The sequence below is a fragment of the Caloenas nicobarica genome, chromosome 5 (assembly GCF_036013445.1).
Source record: "Caloenas nicobarica isolate bCalNic1 chromosome 5, bCalNic1.hap1, whole genome shotgun sequence".
In the NCBI taxonomy this organism is placed as follows: domain Eukaryota; kingdom Metazoa; phylum Chordata; class Aves; order Columbiformes; family Columbidae; genus Caloenas; species Caloenas nicobarica.
In genome coordinates this window covers 16,345,412-16,360,788 of record NC_088249.1, presented here as the reverse complement: position 1 = coordinate 16,360,788, position 15,377 = coordinate 16,345,412, and the positions used below count along the sequence as shown (strand labels likewise).

At 44.2% G+C, this 15,377-nt stretch overlaps 1 protein-coding gene across 1 annotated transcript in view; it reads right to left on the bottom strand.

The window, feature by feature from the left end:
* ITPK1 (inositol-tetrakisphosphate 1-kinase) overlaps positions 1-15,377 on the bottom strand; it is a 149,731-nt gene that overhangs the window by 74,818 nt on the left and 59,536 nt on the right. The window lies entirely within an intron of this gene.

Genomic DNA, 15,377 nt, shown 5'->3' with positions numbered 1-15,377 from the left:
CCCCATGCTTCTCCACCCTGAGCCAACATTTCCCTCTTCAGGTCTCTTTCCCAGTCCTTATACATGCAAAAGGAATGAGCCAACAAAGATTATCACCACTAATAACAGGAACGCCTGCCATGCCCTTCGCCCTTTGGGATTGCACAAAACAGCACCCAGGAGAGTAATACAGGTAACACAAAAGCAAGTGACTCAGGATCTTTGCAAATTCATCTGCTGCAGGGACAGCTGTTTAGCAGGTGAGAGGGGTGCAGCTCCCAGAGCACTCCCACTAGCAGACTTGGGCAGTGACCTGGGTGGGGGACACAGACTTGGGGTGGGGTGTGCAGAAACTCTGCTCAAGACAGCATGGGAAGGCATGAAAGCCATGGCGATGTGTCACAGGGTTTGGTCCCCAGTACCAAGACTGGGTTCAAGGAGCAGAGGAACCACCTGTACTGGAAAAAGATTAGAGTTAGGGATCTCTTGAGGAAATCTCAGTGCAAAGGCAGCTATGGGACCTGATGGGACGCATGCGAGGGTACTAAGAGAACTGGCCGATGTCATTGTGAGGGCTCAGAAGCTCAGATTTATCAGGTCATAAATTGAAACAGTGCAGATTCCAACTAAACCAGGAAAAAATTTCTACCAGGAGTTGCAGCACAGAGTGCCACAGAGGCTGTAGGATCTCCATCTTTGGAGGTTTTCAAGACCTGACTGGACAAAGCCCTAAGCAACTTGGTCTGAATTTAATGTTGAATCTGCTTTGATCGAGATGATATATGATGGACTCCTAAGGCCCCTACCAAACTTAATGATTCCACGAAGCTACTTATCAGATTTGAACGTTTGTACAGCACAAGTACCAGACCTGGCTCATGTTCGAGCCAACACACCCGGCTGCCCACAGCACCACAGCTGCCACACTACCAAGCACTGCTCTTCCACCGATTGTGCGACCTACCGCACCAGTGGCAACGTAACCTACAAAACTCCAAACTGGGAACATCTTCACAATGAAAGACAGATGTGTGCTCACCAAACTAAAGTTAGCATCTAATTATACAGTTACACGCACGTTCTTTCCCGTTGCTGGTATCCCTTTTATTCAACTCTGGCAGAGAAGGGAGTGGGGGGCACAGGAGAGAGAGGACTGGGCACAAGAGGCTGCTGACGCTATTTCAATAGAAGCCTCGTCTTTACTGTCTCATTTACTGCAGTTTTGTCCTAATAAAATTTCCCACCCTACAGAAATGGCCTTGCTTTGGATTAAGGAGTGCCTTAAGGAAGGTAGCGATAAGACAAGACGGCTGGAGCTCAAGCCCCAATAAAACTAAACCAGCAGACTAAAGGAGTAAGCTGTGGCTGGGTGAGGCAGCCCGTAGAAGGTCTGGCTGTGCTGGCGCTTAGGTTTTTACTCCCACAAGTAGTGCGGATGAAGGCTAAGGGCAAACACAAGTGTCTGCAAAATCAAGGCAAAACCAAGTGAACTGCAGCTTGGCTAAGGGCGTGGAAGGAGATGATCTACTTGTGCAACCAACTTCCAGAAAAATCAGTTAATAACTTTAAAATAAGTCTCAGATAACCACGCTGCTTCTCCTGAGGTCTTTTCATCTGCCTATCACATCTGGAAGGAAACAGCAAAACAAAGGGTCCATTTAACTGGGTCAGAAAGTTCCCAGTTGCCACGGTACAAAAATGTGAATCAATCCATTTTCAGGACTTCCAGTCTGAAAAACACTGAGAAGCAAATAAGTATTTGAGATTGGTTACCCCTCTACATTCTTCCTGCCCTTGCAGCTCGATCTGCACAGAAACATTCAGAAAACAAGAAAACAGTCCTTCCTTTCAGCCTTGACCCAAGAATAGAAATAAGCCTTCAAGGCATATTAAAGCATTTTCAGCACAGTGTTTTCCAGAAGGATAAGACATCTGGGGAAGATAACTTTTTTCACAACAGTTGTGCCAGCTAAAAGCAACTGGCATATTTTGAGAATGAAACCAAAACGCACCTTCTTCGCACATCGGAAAGTGTTAAAAAGGGACCCTGTAACAGTGTTCTGCTTCACCAGGAAAGCGATGCCAGAAATGACAGCCCGCTAAGGCAGCCCCTCCGGTAGGCAGGTCAATGGCCACTTCACTTGCCTCAGCAAGGACAGCAGGTACATTTCAACCACACAAACCTTCAAAATTTGATCCTGTATTTTGTGGACTGGAGGATCAAACCGTTTGCAAGAATAAGTTCTCTGTGTTCTGGGCCATGCTGCGGAAAGCAAATATTCCTGGGCTGTGCGGAATTTGGAACAGAGCCACCTTCCTTTTATGTACCAAGAAGAAAAAAAAAAACAATGTAAAAGTAGAAGAAAAAGAAGGAAAAAAAGATTTGAGAGAGGAAAAAAAGACGCCTTTTCAAGTTGAGTATCAGACCCAAGCAAAAGTCAGTGAAAGTAGAGTGCAAAATTTCTGATGGCCCTCTGCTGAGACAAACACTGATTCATTGTTTGTCATCAGCTGGAATTTGAGCCCTCCTACTTCCCTTCTCTTTCAGCATCTCTCTCTCCAAACGATCTTTGCATTTGACATGATCAGCCAAAGGTTTGTTTTTGCACAGAACCAACGCCATAGCAACAGAAGTGAGAGAAAAGATTTATCAGCACCAGCTTAAAAAAACAGAGAGATATAGCTATGGTGCCTTTTCTTCTGTGAAGCAGGTGATAGCCTACTCTGCTTGTCCTTTTTTATATTAAAAAACCCCAACAACCCAGTATTGGTCTCATGGCATTGCCACTTGCCACCAAAACTCAGGTGAATTCCATTGAAGACAGTGTCAAAGCTGTACACAGAAAATGCCAGACACAAGACATAGGCCTTTCCAGGTCTTTCAAATCCATATATACAAGAAAACAACCACTAGACAAATGCTTTTATCACAACTGGCTGTAGTTAGCCTGCTCACCTTCTAATGCGAAGACGGGCTGGGAGTTAAAAAACACTCCAAACTTAGAAACATCGTAGTTTCCCCCATAGGCTTCCCAGAGCATCCACTGGAGAGCAAGTTACAGGCACACGGAGCTCTGCCTCTGCCCTCCTCTCCCCCTCCTCCTCTGTCCTCCAGAAACACACAGCCAGCACATTACCCAAATCATTACTCAGGAGGGCAAAAAAAGTTTATTTCCATTAAGCATAATTTGTTTAAAGTTTTAGAGTTGTTTTTCTTCAGAACGCTGGCAATCCATCTGTATTGCAGGGACAGGGCGAGCTCCTGGCAGAGTGCCACAGCTCTCCGCTGGTCCCAGCCGCAATCCCACACGCATGCAATTCTGGGAGCTGTGCTTAAAAATAAAACCACGTCCAAGTGAAAAAAATCTGGATTTGTTCACTCAGGAGAAAAAAAAAAAAAAAAAAAAAAAAAAGATAAATAATTTTTTTTTAAAAAACAAAACCAACTCCCCCCCCAAAAAAACCCACAAACCAAAACAAACAAAAAACCCCACACCATAACCAAAACAAAAAACCACCACCAACCTGCAAATGTTGGATTTAGCAAAAAGAAATACTACTTATTGAAATCATTTAAAAGTTTTGTATTTTTTTGTTTTATTGAATTTCCACTCCATACTGTAATCAACTGTATTTCAGAATCTGGCTGAGCAGGATTTCTGTTTTTTCAAAAGCTCTTCTTTAGAAATAGTTTTTGGATTATCATTCACATGAAATGAAGTCTTAATACCAACCTGTCCTGTTCTCTGAACTGAAGGCAGATCTGTCCCCTGCTATATCCCTGAGGAATTTACAACACATCTCTACATTCATATTTATCCTCTTTTTTCTCTTAAAATAATAATACAGACTCATAAACCTATTGTTTAAGCATTTTGCTCCCGGTCTCCAATCAGCTAACAAACTCCACTCACCAGGATGCTGCACTAAGTTCTTGCTGTATTTCAGTTTTTATTTGGTGCTCTGCTTAGGAGCAACAGAATAGGAGTGCATGTCCCTCCACAGCAGCCTGTCTTGCTGCAGGTGGACAAAGGTCATGAAACTTTCACCCAAGGGAGGTTAATGAAGATAAGGAGAAAATCAGAGATGACGGGTTTGCTCTGAGCCTTTTCACTAGGCAGATACCACAGAATCATCAGACATTACTATCTTGAGTGCTCAAAAGCTTAATAAAATGCCACAAGAAGGAAAGAATCTGTCCAATTTTCTGGTAGAGACCTGTCAATGCTCTGCTACATGTTTTCAAAAGTCACAGTCCAAAAGTCTCTTTGTGGTAATTTAACCATTTTCTTCCCTGTGAACCAGACACACAGCACCAGTCTGACCTGACCTCTCTGCTCCCTGACTGCTGAGGCTGTAAATGGAATTTTCTACACAAATCTCTACTGTAGCCTGTTATTCAGGTATTCAGTTAAGACTGCATTAAGCCCAAAACACGTGGGGTTTATTTCAATCTTAATTCAGCTTCTTAAACTCCACTGCACATAGACTTTCAGGTTATTTGTCATCATCTTCCCTCTCCTGGGGCTATTTTCTATGCTCTGTCTTCATCACGTGCATTTATAGCAAAAGGCTTGTAAAACAAAGCCTTTGAAATTCTTCCCTTCTTCCCTCATCCCCATTTGCAGTGTTCACCTTTACTGTGCATCAATGCTGAGCAAGTTATAACGAAAAAGAGCCATGAGCTTTTGGTTGGAAAGCCAAGTCTTCAGGAAGCTGAACCCTGGCAGCTGATGTATTGGTGGATGCTTTTCTCTCCCCAAAAATCTCATAGATGAAGGCCTCTAAAAATATCTTAAGTGCTCTGGAGAGGGAAGGCAAGCAGCAAAAATCAATAGTGGCAGGTTCAATGTTTTGCCTTATTGTGAAAAGTAAAAAATAAAATACATAGGATAGTCTAACTATAGGAGAGAAGGTGCTTGCATTTGAAAGGAAGTGGGGCAAAAATCAGGAAAGCGGTTGTGCGTGTCCATCCATACGTGTGAGACCTACCCACAGAGTCCAACAGCGACAGAACAGGGTAGTACAGAAGTCTGCCTGCTCTTCTGGTAAACCACAGGACCAGGCGAGACCAACACGTCCTCCTTTCCCGAACTAAATCCCACAGGAGCAGTCCAGTCCTGTCTCTCCACCAGGACAACACTCCCACAAACCCCCCGTCAGGTCTATGCCAGTACAAAACCGACATGAGTAACTCTAGGCCAAAGCACACAGACGGTGACAAACATACATCAACGCATCATGAGGAAAGCCATTGTGTTATCTGGTAGATGAAAACCAGGTATTTTTCACTGATATACAGGCTCTCTGTAGCTACTAAAATATTCACATATTCAAACTTAATAAGTATTAAGCATTTAGATATCTAAGAGATCTCCTCTTCATCTCTCTGGCCAAGCAAGACACTTATCTTGGCTGTAATCATTCACAGCTAGTGCAAGTATTCAGAACTTGCTGCTGCTGCTAATTGGGCCAAAAGATACTGGGCGAGAATAGAAACCCCAGCTCTGTCCTGCTGCAAAGAGCAAAGACCATCAAATGCTGTAAAGACAGAGCAAAAAGATCAACAAGAGGCCTATTTTCTCTCTCCACACCCCCTTTCCCCGGCACCAAATTAACTTGCATGTCCTGTTGCAGCAGCAGTGACCTGAGAAAGGAAATCCGCTGCGGTGAGATGTCCCCCCCTCGGCTCTCCTGCCTCCCCCACACTGACAAGAGGACAGAGCATCGCAGCGCTGGTAACAGCCACCACATCGGCGGGGAACTCTTTCCCAAGCAGGAAGGAAATATAGCTTGAAAATACCTTTTAGCTAGTCTTCTCAGAATCAAGGAAATTACAGAACCACAGAGTGGTTGGGGTTGGAAGGGACCTCTGGAGATCATCCAGTCCAACCCACCTGCTAAAGCAGGTACCCCTAGAGCAGAAGGCACAGGAATGCGTCCAGGCAGGTTTTGAATGTCTCCAGAGAAGGAGACTCCACAGCCTCTCTAGGCAGCCTGTTCCAGTGCTGTGGCACACTCAAAGTAAAGAAGTTTCTCTTCATATTCAGACAGAACCTCCTATGCTTCAGTCTGTGCCCATTGCCCCTCGTCCTATTGCTGAGCACCACTGAAAGGAGTCTGGTCCCATCCTCTTGCCACCCACCCTTGAGATATTTACAAGCACTGGTAAGATCCCCTCTCAGCCTTTTCTTCTCCAGGCTGAACAGACCCAGCTCTCTCAGTCTTTCCTCATAAGAAAGACTCACCAAAGAGCTTATCTTTCTACTAGTGCAGGATGCTAATTTTACAGGTTCTTTTGTTGCTCTGCCCACCTTAGTTTTAAGAGAACCACCAAAGGAAAGGGAAAGCATGTCCCACGCTGGGACACATCACTCAGAATCTCAGGTGTCAGCGACATTCGAAGCGGCAAAATATGCCTAAAGGTGAGGAGCAGCTCAGCATAAGCTATGAAGACTTTGCACATTTTCCAGAGTCACACACTGCCACTCCCCTAGAAGCTATGTATGATCTCCAAAAAGTCTGGGAAGTTCTCACTTCTAGCTGTGTTCTAGATGCAAAGAAGTAAAAGGAATCCCATAGCTCTTTTTGCACTACCTGTACTAACATATATGGCCACCATTTATGGATCGCTTCCCCAACTACTATGTAAAATGACCAGCCGTTGCTCATTCAAGGCTTGTCCTGCAGTCAGGCTGTTCCCCAGGACCTCGGTGAGCATCAGCTCCCCACAGCCTCCTCTGCACCTTCCCACAGCAGCACACGGCAGGTCAGCATCGCTGTCGCCCCTGCAGTGACACTGACAGACAGTGACTTGTGACTCCTACTCAAGTGTGCAGAGCAATGCGGGGACAGCTTACTGCATCTCAGTTACTCAAACCTCACCCACTGTCCCCCTCTCCTCCCTCCTCTGACGCGGGCATACAAACCTTCACCGAGCATCACTCTTCTGTCAGCACCCAGTTTTGTCCCTTCACTTCTTTAAAAGCAAAACAAGAAATCCCATCTTTGGGCTACGGCTAAAGCTCCTCGCAGCAATGATTTTCTTTTCAGCAGAGATTTTTTTCACCCAAGACTGGAATTTTGTTGCTACTAAACTATAACCCGTATAGGTCAGCTTTGGTTATCTCCTTATCTCCTGTATAATACTTTGGCAGTTCCAGAAAGTTCTCTCTAGAACTTGCAAAGATGCAGGAACGGCTGTTTCTCAGCACAATATTAAACTGAGAGCTCACGTCCCATTAGGACTGGACTGCAGGGAGCAAGTTTTGGTAGGCAAGTGGTCAGGTAGTTCAGTCTTGTTCAGGGACAGTCTGAAACACAATTGCAGATTTTCGGCACTGCAGGAGAGATACTCAATGTTACTCAAATCCAAAAAAGCCTCTTGCCAAGGGTCTCTCCTGAGGTCACCAACACTCCGGTGGATTAGGAAAGGCAGCAGAACAAATCCAGAGATTAGCAGAGAAGAAAAATTGAACAGAAAATGTGTGACATGGGAGGATTAGCGCTCCAAGGAAGGAAAGCAAGTTACAGAAAAAGAAGAACTCAGGTGAAAGAGCAGTCACCATAACCTGCTCCTGAGACTGCCTTGCTTTATTTTCTGTAACCATCAGAAAGACAGTGTTCACACACATGAGATTAAAAGACTATATAGGTAATCCTAGTAGTGGAAGGTATGGGAAAATACAGAACAGTCACAAAATTTCTAGCTCACTTCTTGAACTTAAAGCTTCAGAATGGGCAGACTGGATGCAAAAATCCTAGGAAGACTTTACAAGGAAGACTCTTACTGTTTATTTGAGGGAACTGCGTCAGCTCTAGCCCAGTTATTGAAGTGACAGCTCAATCAATCCTGTAGAAGAACAGACATTAAAAGAGGAGTGGAATGGAGAAGCCACCCATGGAGAACACTCCAACTAATCCAGACTACAGAAATAGTGCAGCGCTACAGCCAGTACAGCCTGGTACGCACAGCAAGGGGGAGAGAGGGGTGCACTGCACTTCTCAGAAGCTTTCAGTGCTTCATTATAACTTTATATAAACACTCAAAATATCAAGATCTGACAGTACTGCAAATACTTTTTTTTTAATGACTACTGGATGCAGAGAAAGTTAAGATGAAGGAAATGTGGTCTTCTGGAAATTTCTTTTCGAGCCATGTAAACATGCACTGCATAACCTCCCTCCCTTTGGCTGTGGGATAAGTAGAAAAGCTGATATACAAGAAATAACCCCCAGAAAGCCTGGCTATCACCCTTTATCCTAAGGGCCAAGGAAGCTCAGCTCTGCACTGGCACCACATGGCTCAGGCTCAGCTTAAGGGTAATTCTTCCGCAGCACCTGTCAAACACCAAGAGCAGCCAGTGCTCCCATGTGTGCAGCCGCACTTCCCAAGAGATTGCCGGCGTCTCTGCTGTAATTTTCCCTTCAACAAAGTTTTTATGCTCTTTATTTGCCCCCTCCTTAAAGTAATTAGAATCCCCTCTAAAAAATGAACCAGAACTGAAACATATTTCTCTTAGCAAAAAGTCCTCCTTCATACAAACATCTTTTATAGTGTTGCTCATGGACATTGGGTAGCTAGTAAAGTTGTGCAACTGTGAAGGATGGAGGAGGAGGAGGAAGAAGAAGTACTCTGGAATACAACAGGGAAGAAACATGAAAGCTTTAGAAATAAAAAAAATGGGTAAGGCTGCTTTTAAACAAAGAGAAGGCCATGCTCAGGCTGATCTATATCACATCCCTGTGCTGCATGTGCAGAAATCAGAAGAAAGACTGTGAAGAGATAGAAGAGATTGTGGCATTCCCTTCCATCCTGTTCCAGCAAGTATTATTTATGGGAGAATGAAGTTGCCTTTCAATTTCAAAACATTACTTCAGCTTGAAACCACTGCTCCCAGTGAGACAAAATGATGAAACTGTTCCACGGATGAATGTAAAGGCATTTGAAATGGTCTGAAATGAACACGGCCACAAAGATAAAATAGCCCATGATTTCTCAAACTGAGGCAGAAGGGTGAAGATCGTGACCACCACGGGTCAGCTTCTCAGATGCTGCACTACTATAAGGTATTGGAGAAAGGAGCAGAAAGTGAAGCCAGGAGAAGGTGGCCGGGACACAGACAAGGCTCCAACACGAGGAAGAGGAGCACAGCAGGTCCGACTCGTTGCTTCAGCAAACACCCTTGCACAGAGAAGGTGCTCACAATAGTTAATGGCAACTGGCTCAGCAACTGCAAGGTATCTTTGCTATTTACTTTCTACCATGTCTGGCAAAGTCCCCGCAAGTGCTCCACGGCCCAACCATGCATCAGGTATCTTCTCCCACCCAGGTGAACTGCCTCCAACACCACATCTGCCAAACACAGGTGGACGACCACTGGCATAGGCAGAACATTTTAGGTAAAATTCCCTTTAAATGAGAGTGATAAAAAGTCTTGCTTTTGCTGTGCTGAGGAGGTCTGACAATCCCACAGTATTATTTGGATATAGCCAGATATTAATAAGAATGAAAACAAGAGGAATTATATCATTAGGGGAGATTAGCATCTTAAACCCAGGAGAACGCTAGGACTGAGGTCATAGTTCAGCTATTCCGAAGCAGGAGAACTAACAAAACATTTAGTAATACAAAGAATACTACATCAAGCTGGGTTAGTTTAGATTACAGGATAAAATGGTGTACAGCTCAAACATTTTTTTATGTTCTCAGAATGACAAATTGATAAATTAAAGTAAATAATTAGTAAAGATTGCTGAGCTGTGAAAAACTCAAGGATTTGAACGTAAAGAACACTTGGCATTTTTTGCAGGCATGCCAAAGAGTGAAACGTATTTTGGGAATACATAAAAAAACTCTGTGCAGCAAGTGAAGGTTTAATATTAAAGATAATATAGGAATGGCCCCAAACACAAATATTTGGCCCAAATTTTCAGCAAGAATAAAGATGCTGACCATGGAAGCAAGGTAAACAAAGATGGGTACAGATATACTACAGTGGGTACCAGCAGTCAAAGCCAAAATTCATGGAGTGATATTCACTTCATCTCTATTTTAAGGGGCTGATAGCTATACTGTATTTTCAGGCTTCTCCTTGCAGTCAGTGAGAAATGAAGAATTACCTCAATGTTCTAATTACATCTAGCCTACTTCATGTATTTCTGCATTCATATCCTAGGAAATGAGGAATTGCACCTGAAATACGCCTGATCGGAGGGAGTTTAGTAGAGTGGCAGAGATGACTCTGAAGAGTCCAGTGTGCTGAGGTGAGGGGATCCTGTCTCTCTCTCATAACTGGGTACTTAAACAAACAAACGAAAAAAAACCCTCTAGAAAACAAAATCCAGTTAACCAAAACATGGCATAGGAAATCACAGGGTGATGATACAAGGGTCCTGAATAACTGTATCCATTACAGAGTGCTTCCCAAGGATCAAAAAATAGCAACCACGTTAGGGAAAAGGTAGAGGGGGGGAAAATGATGGCTACTGACTGTTCATCTGAGCCAGTAGTATGAAAGCATTTCAGCACATTTGAAGATATTGAAAAGTAATCAGATGTCCAGCAGTAAGTAAAAAAATGCAGTAAACCACGACATGAATCTCCAAAAGATGGATCAAAACCATCTAAGTGACTGTATGACCACTGTTGTCTAGACAAAGAAAATGCAGAAAAGCTATTTTCTCAGACTTCAGGAAGGCATACAGTCAGGTAAACTGGAGAAAGACCAGCAGAAGAACAGAAGAACATGAAGAGCTAAAGAAAAGAGAGGATGATAATGGCTTGCATGCTGAAAGCAACAGTGGCAAACAAGCACCATAACAGGTTGCCCAGGGAAGTGGTGGAGTCACCATCCCTGGAGGCGTTTAAGAGACGCATAGACGAGGTTCTTAGGGACATAGTTTAGTCGGGGACTTGGCAGTGTTAGGTTAACGGTTGGACTCAATGATCTTAAAGGTCTTTTCTAACCAAAATGATTCTATGATTCTAAAGCAAGGAGGGTATGCTATTGGCATTCCTCAGGCACTAGTCTTGCGACATCAGCCATTTTATTTAGTATCTTCACTAGTGAGCTTAGCACAGTAAACAGATTACTGATAGAACTTTAAAATTACACAGAAGTGTAACTGACACCACCACCCAGACAGAAGTTTCATGCAGAAAGGAAAATGAGAAATAGGACAACATGACTAAATACAAAATGCAAGGCTACATGTTGCTGGATTCACGATGCAAAAAAAAAAAAAAAAAAAAAATCTTCTTTATGCTCAGAGAAGGATGCTAGTACAGTAGTTGAAGTATGACTGTGACAAAGATAAACTCAGTTTCAGCAGGATCAGGGTATTTTGGGTGAGGTTTGTAAGAGTCGAGCTAGTATAGAAGGCATTACTGAGATCCCTCATGAACAACTGCACTTAGTTTAGGGTATCCGTATCTAGAAATAGAAACTCAAAATGAAAATAAATGCTTAAGAATTCAGCCAAACTTTATACATTCTAGGCCTAGAAAAGCCCCTCCACGCTTACATCCCATGGCCGTGGGTCCTTAAATCTACGAATAGGAGCACTTGGGCTAATGCAGATTCTGAGAGTGCTACCCACTTTCTAACAATAAAAAGCTTACCATAATCATACATACTGTTGCTGCACTTGAGGACTGCTTTACGTTATGCTACAAATGTGCATTCCAGGGTGTGCAGTACAAAGAGAAGTGTGCTACCCAGGAACACGTATGGTCCAGGATCCAGCAGAAAAATCTCAGGTTTCAAATTATTCAAACTCACATTTCACTTCCATCATAAACAGAGCGCTAAGTGAGCAGCACACAAGCAAGATTAAAAAAAGCCCATCAGAAACATCACTCAGGAAGAAGCGGGCAAAGAAGCACTTTGTCATGGAGCTGTAAATCAAGTCTGGCACACTCCGTAATTCTGGGATCCCTCCTCACCCACCCTGACTGACGAGCCTTCCTCACCAGATGGAGCAGGAGGCTGTAGCTGCTTCCCTGGCAAGGCACCCGGGCCTCGCCAGACTTCTGCAAGGGTCCTGCAGACACCTTGTCTCGCTAAGATGGCTACACTGACTTAAAGGAATAATTAGCAACACGCAATTAGGTCAGAACTTCATTTTAATTGGTTAATAACAGTTTCAGGTGCTATCTCCCAGGCCTACCATCTGACTGTTGGGGCTTCAAAAAGACGTTACCCGCCCACCGCTATTAATTTTCTTTTCCCTTTCACTGTTTGAAAGGCTCAAGTGAACAGGAAAATGACTTCCTATTCAGGGAAGATGGTGAATGCAGCGGTAATTAAGTGAGCCAGAAAAGAACAGCTAAAATTGCAGTTCTTATTCCTCACTCAACTCTATTTACAGGAATCTCAAGTGTTTCTGTCACAGCAACAGGTAAAAACACCCTCAGCAAAGGGAGTCTATAAATTGTCGATATGCTTTCTGCAGACACCAAACCCATCTTTAGTATGCATACTAATTTTGCCAGGCAAAGATGGGAAGAGGAGAAAATTAAAATATAAGAACACAGCTAGAGTGTGAAAAGCTTGTCTGTGTAGCTTATAACCTCATGACAGAGAAAACCAGATAAACTCCTTGAAGGTCTCACGTGATAACCTGGTTTTCAAAGCATGTTTGCATGCACCCTCTCCCTGAGCTCTGATACCAAGGCACTTGTCTTGATTGTCTCTCAGCTGTCTGTCAAGATGCCCTAACAATGTCCCACCTCCCTTCACTGCACAGATTATGTTTAATTTACTCTCACTTTCTTTCCTTCTCCACTCCTTTGCACCGGGCCAGCTCCAACAAACTCCTTCCCAACTTCACCTCGGCATCTCTCCTGCGCTGCTTTCACCCAGGCAAGACGCGTCCGGCCAACAGAGAGGGCTGAGTCCAGCTCCTGTCCCCCCGCTCCACCAGACAGCCCCAGCAGCCTCTCTTGTGACACTTTGTTCTTTCTTCCCTTGTTTCTGCTTCTCATTGCAATTGAACCTCAAGCTCGTAATCCTAGTTTCTGCTTTTTTACCTCTGGCTCTTCTCTCAATCTCTGCTCTTGCTCCTATCCCAGTTGGCTTTCTGAACTCCTCCCTTTTGTCGGTCTCTGTGAACAGTATAATTAAGCCACCAGGCCCACTGTTTAGAAGACATCATCAATTCTCTCAAGCTCTCTCCTCTTGCAATCCAAACCTTCCAGATGCCTTGTATCCCTCACCAAATCTCCCTCCTTTTGGATCAGAGGGAAGCCTTCCTCTGTTCACCTTCAAAATTCTTGAACTTATTCTCTCCCACCTCTCATCCACCCACAATGCCAACTTCCACTGCCCGCTTCAAAAATCCAACCAGTGCCTTTACATTTTCTTCTATCCTGCTGCTTCCACTTCAGAGAGGATTGCCATAAACATTCACAAAACTTTGTCATTGCTAGACTTCACATCCCATCCTCCAATTCCTGCTCTGCTGGAGGGATATGTAGTCACTTCTAAAACAGCTAAGCCCCCCATTACCCCCCACTCTAATTCTCCTGCCTTTTCTCCGAAGGGCTACTGGACTCCATCGACCAGCTTGTCCACACATAGATACAGAGAAACAAGAGTATTGGTACAACAATACACCTAAATTAACGTGGCTACACATTCCAGATGGTCAGCAAGCACATGCTAAACTACTAAGGGCAGAATAACATTCACAGAGAGGAGTCTCGGCTGAAGTTAGAGCCTTGGCCAGTAAGAAAGTCATTAATAACAAAAGTGTAACATAGACAAACACATTTTATATATCTTTTTACATATATACATTCCTACCTCTCCAACAGCCCTTGCTGGAGAGGATGTGCGTTTTCTTCTTCTCCTTCCCTTCTGAACTAGTTATTAATAACTTTCATTTAGGATATGCCACAGAAGAAACCTCCACATGTTGTCACTCTAAGCCACCTTCTGAAACTGAGAACTTAGGTTGAGCTTCTATGCATTTCCCCATAGTCTATTCTGGCCACTGCACTATTTAAATGCCTACATTTTGGGGAGGAAAGGGACCTTGAAACCATTATGATGCGGTTAACTAACATCACTTCACAATTAGAAGTACTCTCTGACACTTAGAAGTACTGTCCAACACTTAGAGCCCTTTGAGCTAGGACATGAACGCTAACTCCCATGTCCCACACTCGAGAGCCAAGCACCTCACCAGCAGCAGTCACCTCCAGGTTGTCTGAGCAGGAAAAACTGGAACCACGTATCGATCTGGCACAGCTTCTACACCCAGTTTTCACATAAAATAGAAAGATACTGTTTGATGGCAAAACCCCTTCCACCTGCTTCCTGGCTGTTTGGTCTTTTGGGTGCAAGCACACTTGAAACTTTCAGGACAAATCTCAATTTCCAAATGAAAAACCCTTTCCTTATTGAAAGCAAAAGATGTGAACAAACTATTCATTTTAATTTGTGGCAACAGTAACATAAGAATCGGCTTCATAAAACTTGAGGGAAAAGTTCTATTTAATGAGGATTTTAATGGACCGTGCTGAAAAAAGCAGAATTTGCCACCTTTGCATCCCCTGACTTACTGTACCTGCTCAATCCACTAGCACAGAAAAACTGACTTAAAAAACCTCAAGTGACTATTCTTGCAGACAAAGTTTCCCCTGCGCAGTGATGTGAGCACAGCCGCGTTCGGCCAGGGACTCCCACCAGACGCAGCCCATGCAGAGGTCTCCAACCCCCGATTCTCAGTTTACCGGAGAGATTAAAAAGAGCGTTTTTGAGCGTGACTTCCCTCTCCACTACTGTGCATCCCTTTGCAAGTCCCCTTTCTTTCTCTCTCCCCCTCCCTGGCAGCTGAGGATTACTGCTGACCTGGCATCTTTCTCCTGTTCGCTCAGTTCGTGTGGCCACGGCTCCCCGCCGGCAGCCTGCGGGACCATCCCTCGCCGCTGTTTACAGGCAGGAAGGACTGAGGTGTGTGACCCCGCTGGCCCCTATTAAAGATAATGTTATCACAGCTCCAATTGTTCCTGTCTACATCTGCTGGTGGGAGGAAATAATCGGCTTGTCTGAGCTGGAACAGGGGATGTTGGAGAACTATGAATCAGAAAGCTGCTTCTGTCAGGAAACTTCGGCGCTATGTTAATTTAAGAAGGGATTTTTTTCCATAGCTATGTTAATAAACAGCAATTTACCATTATTTCTCCCTACTCACATGGAAGCAAGAGGCAGGGTGTGGTGAGGCGGTGTGGGGAAAGACAGAGACCTACATGCAAAACCAGAGGTAAACTGCCCCAGCGCCTCGCACCACAACTGCAGCCATACACAGCATCTGGCGTGTGCAAGACCTACTCTGCAGTGAACATACAACTGCTAGCAAACAGGAAGCGCTGCAGGATCTACAGGCATGTC